The 9901-nt window shown below is 36.5% G+C and overlaps 1 long non-coding RNA gene across 2 annotated transcripts; it reads left to right on the top strand.

Annotated features, from left to right (window-relative positions):
- The first annotated feature begins 1643 nt into the window (after nt 1-1643).
- Nucleotides 1644-7187, top strand: LOC133210460 (uncharacterized). Of its 2 annotated transcripts, none has more exons than XR_009724943.1 (2): nt 1644-1802; nt 7093-7187. It is a non-coding gene; the product is annotated as an uncharacterized LOC133210460 (long non-coding RNA). The 2 variants fall into 2 exon arrangements; XR_009724944.1 differs by having other exon boundaries at nt 7090-7187.
- Nucleotides 7188-9901: the final 2714 nt, after the last annotated feature.

The raw sequence follows: 9901 nt of genomic DNA, 5'->3' as shown, positions 1-9901 counted from the left end.
TTCTCTAATTTGATCTTAAATTGTTAAATGTCATTCACATTAAAAGCTGTATTCCAGGATACAGTTGTACAAAGAATGGTATGCAGATCAATGTTCACTCTGACTAGCTTTAAATGCTTGAGATTGTGCCTGTATTTCTGTAGTACTGGTCTCTGACTGCCTGACATAATAAAGAACCAGCTGAGATGTATGGTTTTGGCACAGATTAATGTGTAGTTTATATTCCCAAGAAGACTAGTGTTTTGCCAGCTTTGAGTGCAAACTAAGAAGCTCCTGTCTGCTCACCGTTGTGCATAGGTGAATGTTTACAAAGATCAAAATGCGAATGAGGAAAATAGGCTAATGCAAAAGCATTGCTTTATTTATTTTCCTCTCATACTGTCACACAGTATCACAGTATACTAGAGATTGGAAGGGACCTCAAAAGATCATCTAGTCCAATCCCCCTGTCGGAGCAGGAACACCTAGATAAGGTTACACAGGAATGTGTCCAGGCGAGTCCTTAGGTTTTAGGAGAGGACATATAAAACTTGTTTGAAAATCTGCCAAAACATGTATAAACCTCTTGAGAAAGCGTTCAAGTAAGAGTTGCTTCCTGCTCAAGAGCTTTCCTTTTGAATCTTATAACTTGACCCGTTTATTGGAAAGCCAGTTTCTTCAGAAGGTAGTGTGTTAGCCTGTGGGCTACTAGCAACTTCTCTGTAACTCCATGCATGTGTTGAACTTTTACTCTAAATTTAAAATGATTTTTTCTGTTGTTACTTACACAATCCACTAAACTTTGTAGTGTTTTGTTTTGCTTTTTCCTTTTTTTAGTGATGGCAGCGTTAGCAGCATTCCTGTCCAACCAGTACTATGGATTGCTATATATGTTTTCATATCCTGCTTGTCTGCTTAGTTTCCATTGCCATTCCCATTTGCTTGTGGTGACTGGGTATAAGAAAAATCAAGTACAATGTCCCCACTAGAAAGTGAAGCATTTGCTATAGTCTTCAAGCCACGATTGTAAGCTTTTTCATTCACTGTTATCTAACCTGTTACTCTGGTGTCTTCAAGAATGTGTAGAAAAAATATAATTAAGTTTTTTGTGGCTTCATTTCTACTATATGAATGTCTTTTTTAAAATTTTATTTTATTTTGGTAGGCTGTTAAATATTTAGAAACATTTTATTTTTACTGTCATGCACATATCCCCAAGTAACAGTTATTACTGTAAAAATTGATGGAATTTGGGGCACAACTATGGGCTTTAAAATAAAAAATAAAAGGAAAACTAACAGTATTTTTTAATTTTTATTTTTTTAAACTTAGGGTAGCATTATTATGGTTTTCAGATGAAACCTTATATTTGAATTTTCAGGTATATGTGACAGGGATTTTGCTGGAAAATTAGAGTCTTAAAGAAGTGGAAGTGATAAGAAAGGAAGTAGATGAATCTCTTTTATACCAGATATAAAGGAAGACTTCTTTTATATTTTCTAAATGCTGACAAGTTCAGCTATTATTCCAAAACCTTGTTGCATGAATAATATTGATGCTGTTGAAATGACAGAAATTTTCCGCACATATAAGCTGTAGTTTAAAAAATGCCATTTTAAGGATTGTATTACTTGGTAGCATTTGGATATATTTTTATTATTTTATATACAAATAGATAACTTTATTTCTCCATGCTAGAGAAATTACTAACATACTGTGGTGTTCCTTATCTAGAACAAAGGAAATGTGTCTGCTGCTATTACTGATCTCAGTATTATAATGGAGCCTAGGGGAAATTCAGATTTGGACAAATTTGTGTCAAGGTAAGGTGGAGGTTTGGTTTTGTTTTTTTTTTTTTTTGTGTGGGGTGTTTGTTTTTTTTTAAGTAAAGTTATTGTATGGGATATTTGATACTAAAGGCAATACTGAGTTGTCATGTAAATTGCTGTCAGCCAATTTCTTTGTTTAGTAATGTTCTGTTAGCACAACCTAAACTCTTAGTCCTGGTCTGTATCCTTCTGTAGAGGAAATGAAATGCATATGATTTTTAAAGCTGGAAACGACCATTACAATGCATTTTAAATAGAAATAATTTTAGGATTATCACGTGTTTTAGCTGTTTGAAATTGTTTGGTTCAGAGAAAGGTAGAAGTATATAATCTCAGCTATCATATTTTAATTTATAAAATCAACACGTTAATTGCGTCTCAGATGTGTATGTGAGTTGTAGATGTGCAATGTGGGTAACTAAGGGCTAAAAGTGTATGTCCAGAACAACTTTCCAGTACTTGCCTGTTTCTAATTCTCTGCTTACTATTCAGTTTCTTTTCTTTGCATCAGGATTTGTTTTACTGATATTTTAAAAGCAGTACAATATAATTTAAAAACTTGGAGTAGTGTATTTGTGCAATGGCTTATGCAAATGTGCATTCTAAAACTCAAGCATATGACCGAATGCTGCTTCTTGATTGTTTTCTGGAGGTTGTTACACAGGAGGAATAATGATCAAGTTACTTGTCTCCAGTATTCTACTTTGAAATCTGCTAGCAGATCTCTCTGAGAACAAATGTTTTATATCTAATTATTATTGGGTTGATTTAATCCTATTCTCTAAGTGATTTCTGTTGTTTTATATTATTTTTAGACTTTGGGAGGGAGAAGGAAGGCAAATGAATGGGTGAAAGAAAGGTCTGCTCAGTTACCTCAGGTAACTGAACAGACTGATTAGTCTGCACTGAAAGCTGAGGCTTTGGAATTTCCATACAGATACACTAAAGCTGGTGGCATAACTGAGAATAGTAGTTGACTGCTTTCAAGAAGTAGGGTTTAGAAAAGGAAATTACCCTGTTTTGTTGTTTTGGGTTTTTTTTTCATGAGCTTTTTCTGACAGCAGAAGTGTCTTGGAACTTAATAGAAAGTAATGTGTTGAAGTAGTGGCAGACCTTATTTTATCCTGGCTTGAGCACTGCTCCCTTGTCCCTGTCTCTTCACTACCCTGGTCCTTTTTCACATTATGCTGGTATTAATAAATAAACAGAAGTTTTCATGAGCGATGTAAGATGAATTAAGGCTTTGCTGTCAATGAAGCAATCAGTTCTTTCTTTCTCCTTAGTTTTGTTTGCACGTACTATCTGCTGTCTCATTGGGTTGACCCTGACTACGTTTCTAAATATCCGACAGCCTTGCCCACCTTGCACTTCCCCAGCCCCTTCAAATTCATTTTTTTTTTTGTTTGTCTTGTCCTGCAAACAGTGTTTGTGGCTGATCTAAGGCAGTAGGTATATAACCAGAGTGGGATTGATGTTCACTATGTCTGAAAGCAGCCCACTGTCAGATTGACTAAATCTGATTGTGTGATCTTCCTTTATAGCTTGTTTTCCCAATACCCTTGTTAAACTAGTTATATTTTTTTTTTAAGTCCTAATCTCCATTTTCCATGTCCAGTTTCAGGCTTTTCCCAACTTGCTCTTTATTCTTCAGTGCATCAGCTGCTCTTAGAATCTTGATTCCTACTTCTTCCTTCCCTTTCCCTCCATTCTTGTTGCATTGTTTATTCTCTTCAGCCTTCCTACCAGTCTCTCATTCCTTTCTTTTGCCTCCTTGGCCTAATCTTGCAAATCCATTGTCTAGCTCTGTTCTGTTTCCTCTGCTGGCCTGGATTTTTTTCTCCTTGGTTTTCTAATTTTTTTTTTAAAATACGTTTTTCATAATGCATGACAGAAAAGGGGTCTTTAAGAGCACCAGAGTTAAAAACTTGGCATTCAGTTGTAATTTCCAAGCCCATCATGCTTTGGAAGAAAACAGAGGAATGCTAGAATACTTAAGCAAAATCTTTTTAAAAGAAGCAAAATTCAGCAAGCTATTTTCAACCAGGTACTGCTGCAATATATAATACTTATTTTTAAAAGAGACCATTATTTCTTAAATATGTTTTAACAATAAAATATGTATGCAAATGGAATCACATTATTTAGTCTTCTATTTTGGATTTTACTTGTGTCCCCTTTGAACCAGTTCTCACTTATGTTACACTTTATTACTGTTAAGGACCGCAATATCTATGAAAAAATATTTTTTTTCTTTTGTTTTTCACTTGATACCTCGTTAATTGTAGAGTTAGTTCACTGCTGCATGGATTACCTAGTCAAATAGGAGTTTTCAGATAATTTCTTATATCCTTCTTTTTACTAACTAGTTAAAATGTAGAAGTCAGAGTAAAGGATTTAGGACAGGTCTGCATTTAATATATATTAAACACTGCATGGGCAAGGCATCTTGGAAATGAGGGGAAACATGAATTCTTCCCACAGCTATAAGAGTCATTCTTTGGTTTTATATGTTAGTGCAAGAAGTCTTGCATACTGCAGTGAGTTTAAAATAGATTTTTCTCTCTTTAAATAGCTAAAGGATCATATTAAAGGAGCCTTAAACACTTCTACAACAGTTAAGTTTCTTACATAGTTTTGTGTTTTTGATACTGTTTTGTAAAAGTGAAATAGTGTTTGGATAAAGGCCATGTGATTTTAACCTGATACAGGGTTACTCTCTGCTGAGTATACTTTTTGCTGGTTTTGGATTACTTCTTCGTTGTATGGATGTCAGCTTTGGAGATGGGTGTTTTTGGCTCCCAGTGGATTTATTTTTTTTTTTTTTCTTTATCCGATGACATTTTGTAATGCTAAATTCTTTCTAAAACAAAAAAGAGGCTTAAATTTTTAACATGCACTCTATTAGTACCTTGCTTATTTATACCAAGTTCTCTTAGCATTTTAGTGTTTGTTGTGGTTGGGTTCAGCATTGGGAATTAGGCTAACTTAGTCTAATTAGAAATTATTGTTTATGGGCACTTTAAGTGCTGTGAGTCATTTAACGGAAGTGATGCTCTTATGCAGCCTTTCCCTTGCAGATACAGAAAAGCATGTCTAATGCATATGTCTGTTCATGCCAGCACGGGTTTTCCTTTTTTCTAAACACTGAATCCAGTGTTCTATCTTGGATTTAGCCAACACTGTATCTGTACATGAGAGATGTATATGCTCAGATATAATTGGAAGTCTAACTTTTACATCTGGAAGGGGTTCTTTGAACTTAGCCAAAATCGTCTTTCTGCTTGGTGATCTAACCTTGAAAATTTTCATCTGCTATATTGCCTAAAGATGAATCTGAAGGGAAAGAAGAAATAAAACCAAACTAAAGGTATAATGCTAAAACAAGGTCATAAGGTTTGTGATAGTCTTTTAAATTGCATAAAAATGGATACTCGTGCCAAGTTTCAAAAAAAGAATTTTAAGTATGTAGTTTTGTAACAATTGTTACCCTCTTCTAGGTATGTAGATTTTAAAAGTATATTTCAGTATGTATAGAACCACGTTTGCTAAACAGTGACATGCGGGCTGTCATTACTAAGTCTTGATTTTTTTTATTATAGTATGTGTAGATTTCTATATGTATAGTTATAAGTTATGGTTAAAAAAAAAAAAGCTTTACGGAACATAAAGCTACTCAGCTGTTGCAAATCAGTATGTGTCTGCATCCTTCCAGGGGTTCAATTTTTGCCTGTGCTGCCAGCAGTTTTTTCATCTTGGCCTGATTTTGTTGGCAGCTGTGACTACTGTGGTAACTTCCTCTAATGATGCTGTTCTTTCCAGGCTAAGATGAAACTTGTTTGGCTTTTCATTTACATTTTCAATATCTGAATGAACTGGATATGTTTTTTCCTATTTATGTTTGTGCAACTTGTTAAGCATTGCCATTCTTGTATATTAAATACTGCTGGATCCAAGGCACAGTTCTGCCTTGAGTGGCTGAAGTGACTTGGTAATTCACTGTTGCAACCATTCTGTTAATGGCCTCAAGCTTCCCCTCTCAGCTGTTCTGAAGATCCAAAAAGAATAGTTAATGTTGAACAGAAATGATGTTATAAGTCAAATGTAGAATTTAGATCTTCTGTAACTTTCTGAAATATTCTTTAATATTTCAGAAATATTCTTCAGTCAGGTTTTGTAAGCTTGTGAAATCCTGTGTTAGTAACTGAAATGAATCTTTGTATTTTCAAACTGGTGCTTGCCAGGTATGTTTTGACAAAGGCTAATAGTCTGTTTCCTTTGATTGTGGCTTTATATCAACAATGCCATGAAGCTCATCACCCTTATGATTAAAGAATCATGTTGCTTCGTGTATTGACAATTAGCTTTTGTGGCATTTTTGTTCTTTCCATTCTTGCCATGTTTCTTTCACAAAAACTGCACACCCTTTTCCAGCAGTTTTCCTCACTCCCCTGACAACATTGAGTGGATCATTGGCTATTTAGCAGTTTATGTCATCATAAGTTGTCACCTTTCCTTTCTCTGTCCTGATTCTTCTATTACTAGAAAATTGAAGACTAATTTTTTTTTTTTTTGTGTATTTCTTAAGAAGAAACCCCTCCAAGACAAACTCTTCTTTTCCCCCTCGTCACAAAGCAGCCTCCTCCTAGCTATTACTCTTTCCTCTTTTGATTAGAGCTCAAAATCTGTAAATATGGTCCTTATAGTTGCTGTCACACATGATCTAATGAACAGACCTTCTTGCTTACTGGTTTCAAGGTTCATTTTGAAAAGCTGAATGTCATGTGAGAGGAGGCATATAACATGTCATGTACAGACTAGTTGAATAAGACAAAGATCTCAGGAATATTCAGAGCTTATTGATGCAATTTGGTAAATCTTCCCAGTTGTAGGTTCAAGTTTTACTATGCAGCATCTTGAAAGTTATTTGGTAAATAAGAGTATGACATGAACAAGCATAAAGTTAAAATAAGATTTTAAAGGTGGCTATTTTGTCACTTTATCACGTTTTGCATTAAAGACTAACTTGATTACTGCTTACCTTTCTGAGGAGCTGAAAATATTGGTTTATAAATGAATTCTTCAATATTTTCAGTATCTACACTACAGTGTTCTTTCCTGTTGTGCTAAGTTTTTGGGGGCGGGGAGGACAGAGGAGTCTATCTCTGGCTTCAAATTTGAACAATACTGATCACAATTTCTGGAAGAAGTGCAAATTTTAAGCTGTAGAATGGTATGTGGGAGTAATACTGCTTGGGTTAAAGAGTGTATTTTTCTTTTGTAGCAGTGAAAAATGTGGAAGTCTTTTAACATTTTTCAGAAGTCTTTCATCTTATGCTGAATGGTATGAACATTGCAGTTGCACCTTCCTACATTTCAAGGTAGTGGCTGTCAAGCTTTTGTGTATTGGTGTACTGCATTTAGTTCTTTAAGTGGCTCATTGAAATAGCAATGGAGGTGAAATTATTGCACTTTAGCAGAGTATGGGTGATAGCGGAATAGACTTCACAACTTGGTTAAAGTTGTAAAGTAGGTACGCTTTATTCAGCTGAAGGCGCACGGGGGATTGGTCCTCCAAAAGGCATGCACGCCTCAGTGCCGTTTTACATTTATCCTGTAAAGTCATACATATGCATTAGGTCGCACGGTACGCCTATACATATTCATATTCTATCCCCGCTTCGTATTCTAATGAGCTAAAAGGCTCTCCACACATTCGCAGTGCCTCCTGCTGGTCTTGGGCAGGGGTCTTCAGATGAAGTAAGTAGTGTTCCTCTTGTGGGTAGGGGTCTTCAAGATGAAGTAAACGAGTCTTCCTCAGGCTTGAACTTTTTACCTCTGGTCCTCACGCATGCTCTTTAGGAGCTGGATGGGTGTGGTCTATGTCCAACTGGTTTAATGAGCTATTCTCCTCATTAGGAGGTTCTGTCCTGGTACTGCCTGATAAGGCATCTGCTAAGCTTGTCAAGCAAGCTATAACTTAAGCAGTACCCCCTTGCACAACCCCCCTCTGTACATTTTGTCTAACCCCCCGTACAACCCCCCTGTACACAATAGGCCACATCAGTTTTCAATTCCCCCCTTTCCTATAAAATAAGTAAATTCTTTTACTTAAGAGGTACCCAGGTCTCTTCAATGGATCTGCGAAACATATTTGATACACACTGGATTAAGCAAAGAATTGTCATTAAAACTAAAAGAACTACAGCCAGAATCCAAATCCCTTGTTTAACTCCTTAGTCCACCCTGTAATCCCAAATCCATTCAACCAATCATCCAACCCTCCAACAACTTCCAGTTTCTTCATGTTTTCCTGTAACTCTTGTAATTTGGCATAGGTGGATTTGGAATGGTCTGTGGTCTGTTAAATTCATACAACACACACCTTCAAAATCTTCACATCTGTGACCATGGGCTAGTAAGAGAAAGTGTCGTCTACTTGCCCACTGGCCTGAGGCCTGTATGGAACATGTAGTTGCCAAATAATTTCTAATTTTTGCTAATTTCTTGTAACTATTTTGTACTAAAGGGTGAGCCTCATTCAGAAGAAATTGCCTCTGGTACTCCAGAACAAGGTATTACACTATTTAACAGTGTTCCAATTACTTGTCGTGCGTTATTTATTCTACAAGGGAATGCTTCTGGCCACCCTGAAAAAGTATTCGTTAACACCAACAGATATTGGTCTCGATAATTCAGGAAAAATTATTTGTCAGTGCTGTCCCAGATAACTTCCTCCCCAGTTGTACCAATTTGATTTCTACTTTCAATTTTAGGCTTATTCTTGAGGCAGAGCTGACACTGTCACTAACTGAACTGTGTTATATAAATCCCTTCCTTCAATTTGTTCATCTAAGTATTTATACAAAGAGTTGCTACCTCAATGAGTTTTATAATTTGCCCATAAGGTATCTAATCCTAATCTTTGTTTTCCTCTCCTTTGAGATCTCCAATCAATTTTCTATCCTCCTCTGAACATCTAGGTTTAGATTTCTCAGTTGTTAGTTTGCCATCAGGGATTAAGGGAATGAGTTTAGATTGTTCAGCTGCTCATTTGCCTTCAAAATTGGCCAAATTATTTCCAATTTCCTGATCAGATTCACTTTGTTGATGCCCTCAACAATACATAATAGCTACTTCCTCAGGTAGCTGAAGAGCTTTCAGTAGTCATAGAATTTCTGTAGAATGTTTAATCTGTTTCTCCCGTGTGTTCAAAAGGTCCTCATTCTTTCCAGATGGCACACTGTGGATGGACCACACCAAATGCATATTTAGAATCAGTCCAAATATTTATCCTTTTGTCCTTAGCTAATTCCAGGGCACGTTCCACAAGTTTCTTTCAAATCTGGTTGGCTTGAATATACAGTTTCACATAGTGGCCAAGCAGTCAGGTGTTAATATTTCTGTTGATTGACAACATTAGTGACTAGTTTCTGTATTATCATGTTGCACAAGGGTGGCCTGGTATTTAAAAAAACATGAAGGAGATAACCAGTGGGCTTTTTCTGTTCCAGGACTGCTGATACCACTTGGGACACTAGCACAGTAATCCTTTGTCCCAAGGTGAATTTGCGAGCCTCTTCAATATTCATGACAACTGCTGTCACAGCCCTTATGCATCCAGGCCATCCTTTGCTTGCTTCATCCAGCTGCTTTGAAAAATGCACCACTTCCCTCTTATAGGGTCCTAATTTCTGAGTAAGGACCACCAAAGCTATTCCCTGTTCTTCATAGGAATATAGCCAAAAGGATTTAGTCATATCCAGAAGTCAGAGCTACAGCTCTCATTAGCCCTAGTTTTTAATTTCTAAAGCCCTCCTCTGATGGATCAATCTATTCCAAAGAGAGAGGGGTTTCTTTTAACAGTTCATATAGGGGTCTTACCAGAACACCATAATCATGCATCCAAAGTTTGCATCATCCAGTCATTCCCAGGAACGTCTGGAGCTCCTTGACGGTCGATGGTCTTGGAGTCTGGTGAATGGCTTCTTTTCTAGCAGTTCCAGGTTCTCTCTGTCCTCCTGTTATTTCATAACCTAGGTAGGAAACTCAGGTTTGAATTAGTTGGGCCTTGTCTGGATACCCGATAACCATTC

This window comes from Neopsephotus bourkii, unplaced genomic scaffold (genome assembly GCF_033783945.1).
Source record: "Neopsephotus bourkii isolate Nb327-2 ecotype Australia unplaced genomic scaffold, CSIRO-AGI_Nbou_v1 NB_463, whole genome shotgun sequence".
In the NCBI taxonomy this organism is placed as follows: domain Eukaryota; kingdom Metazoa; phylum Chordata; class Aves; order Psittaciformes; family Psittacidae; genus Neopsephotus; species Neopsephotus bourkii.
Note: the sequence above shows the minus strand (reverse complement) of the source record. Positions and strands in the feature narration are given on the sequence as shown.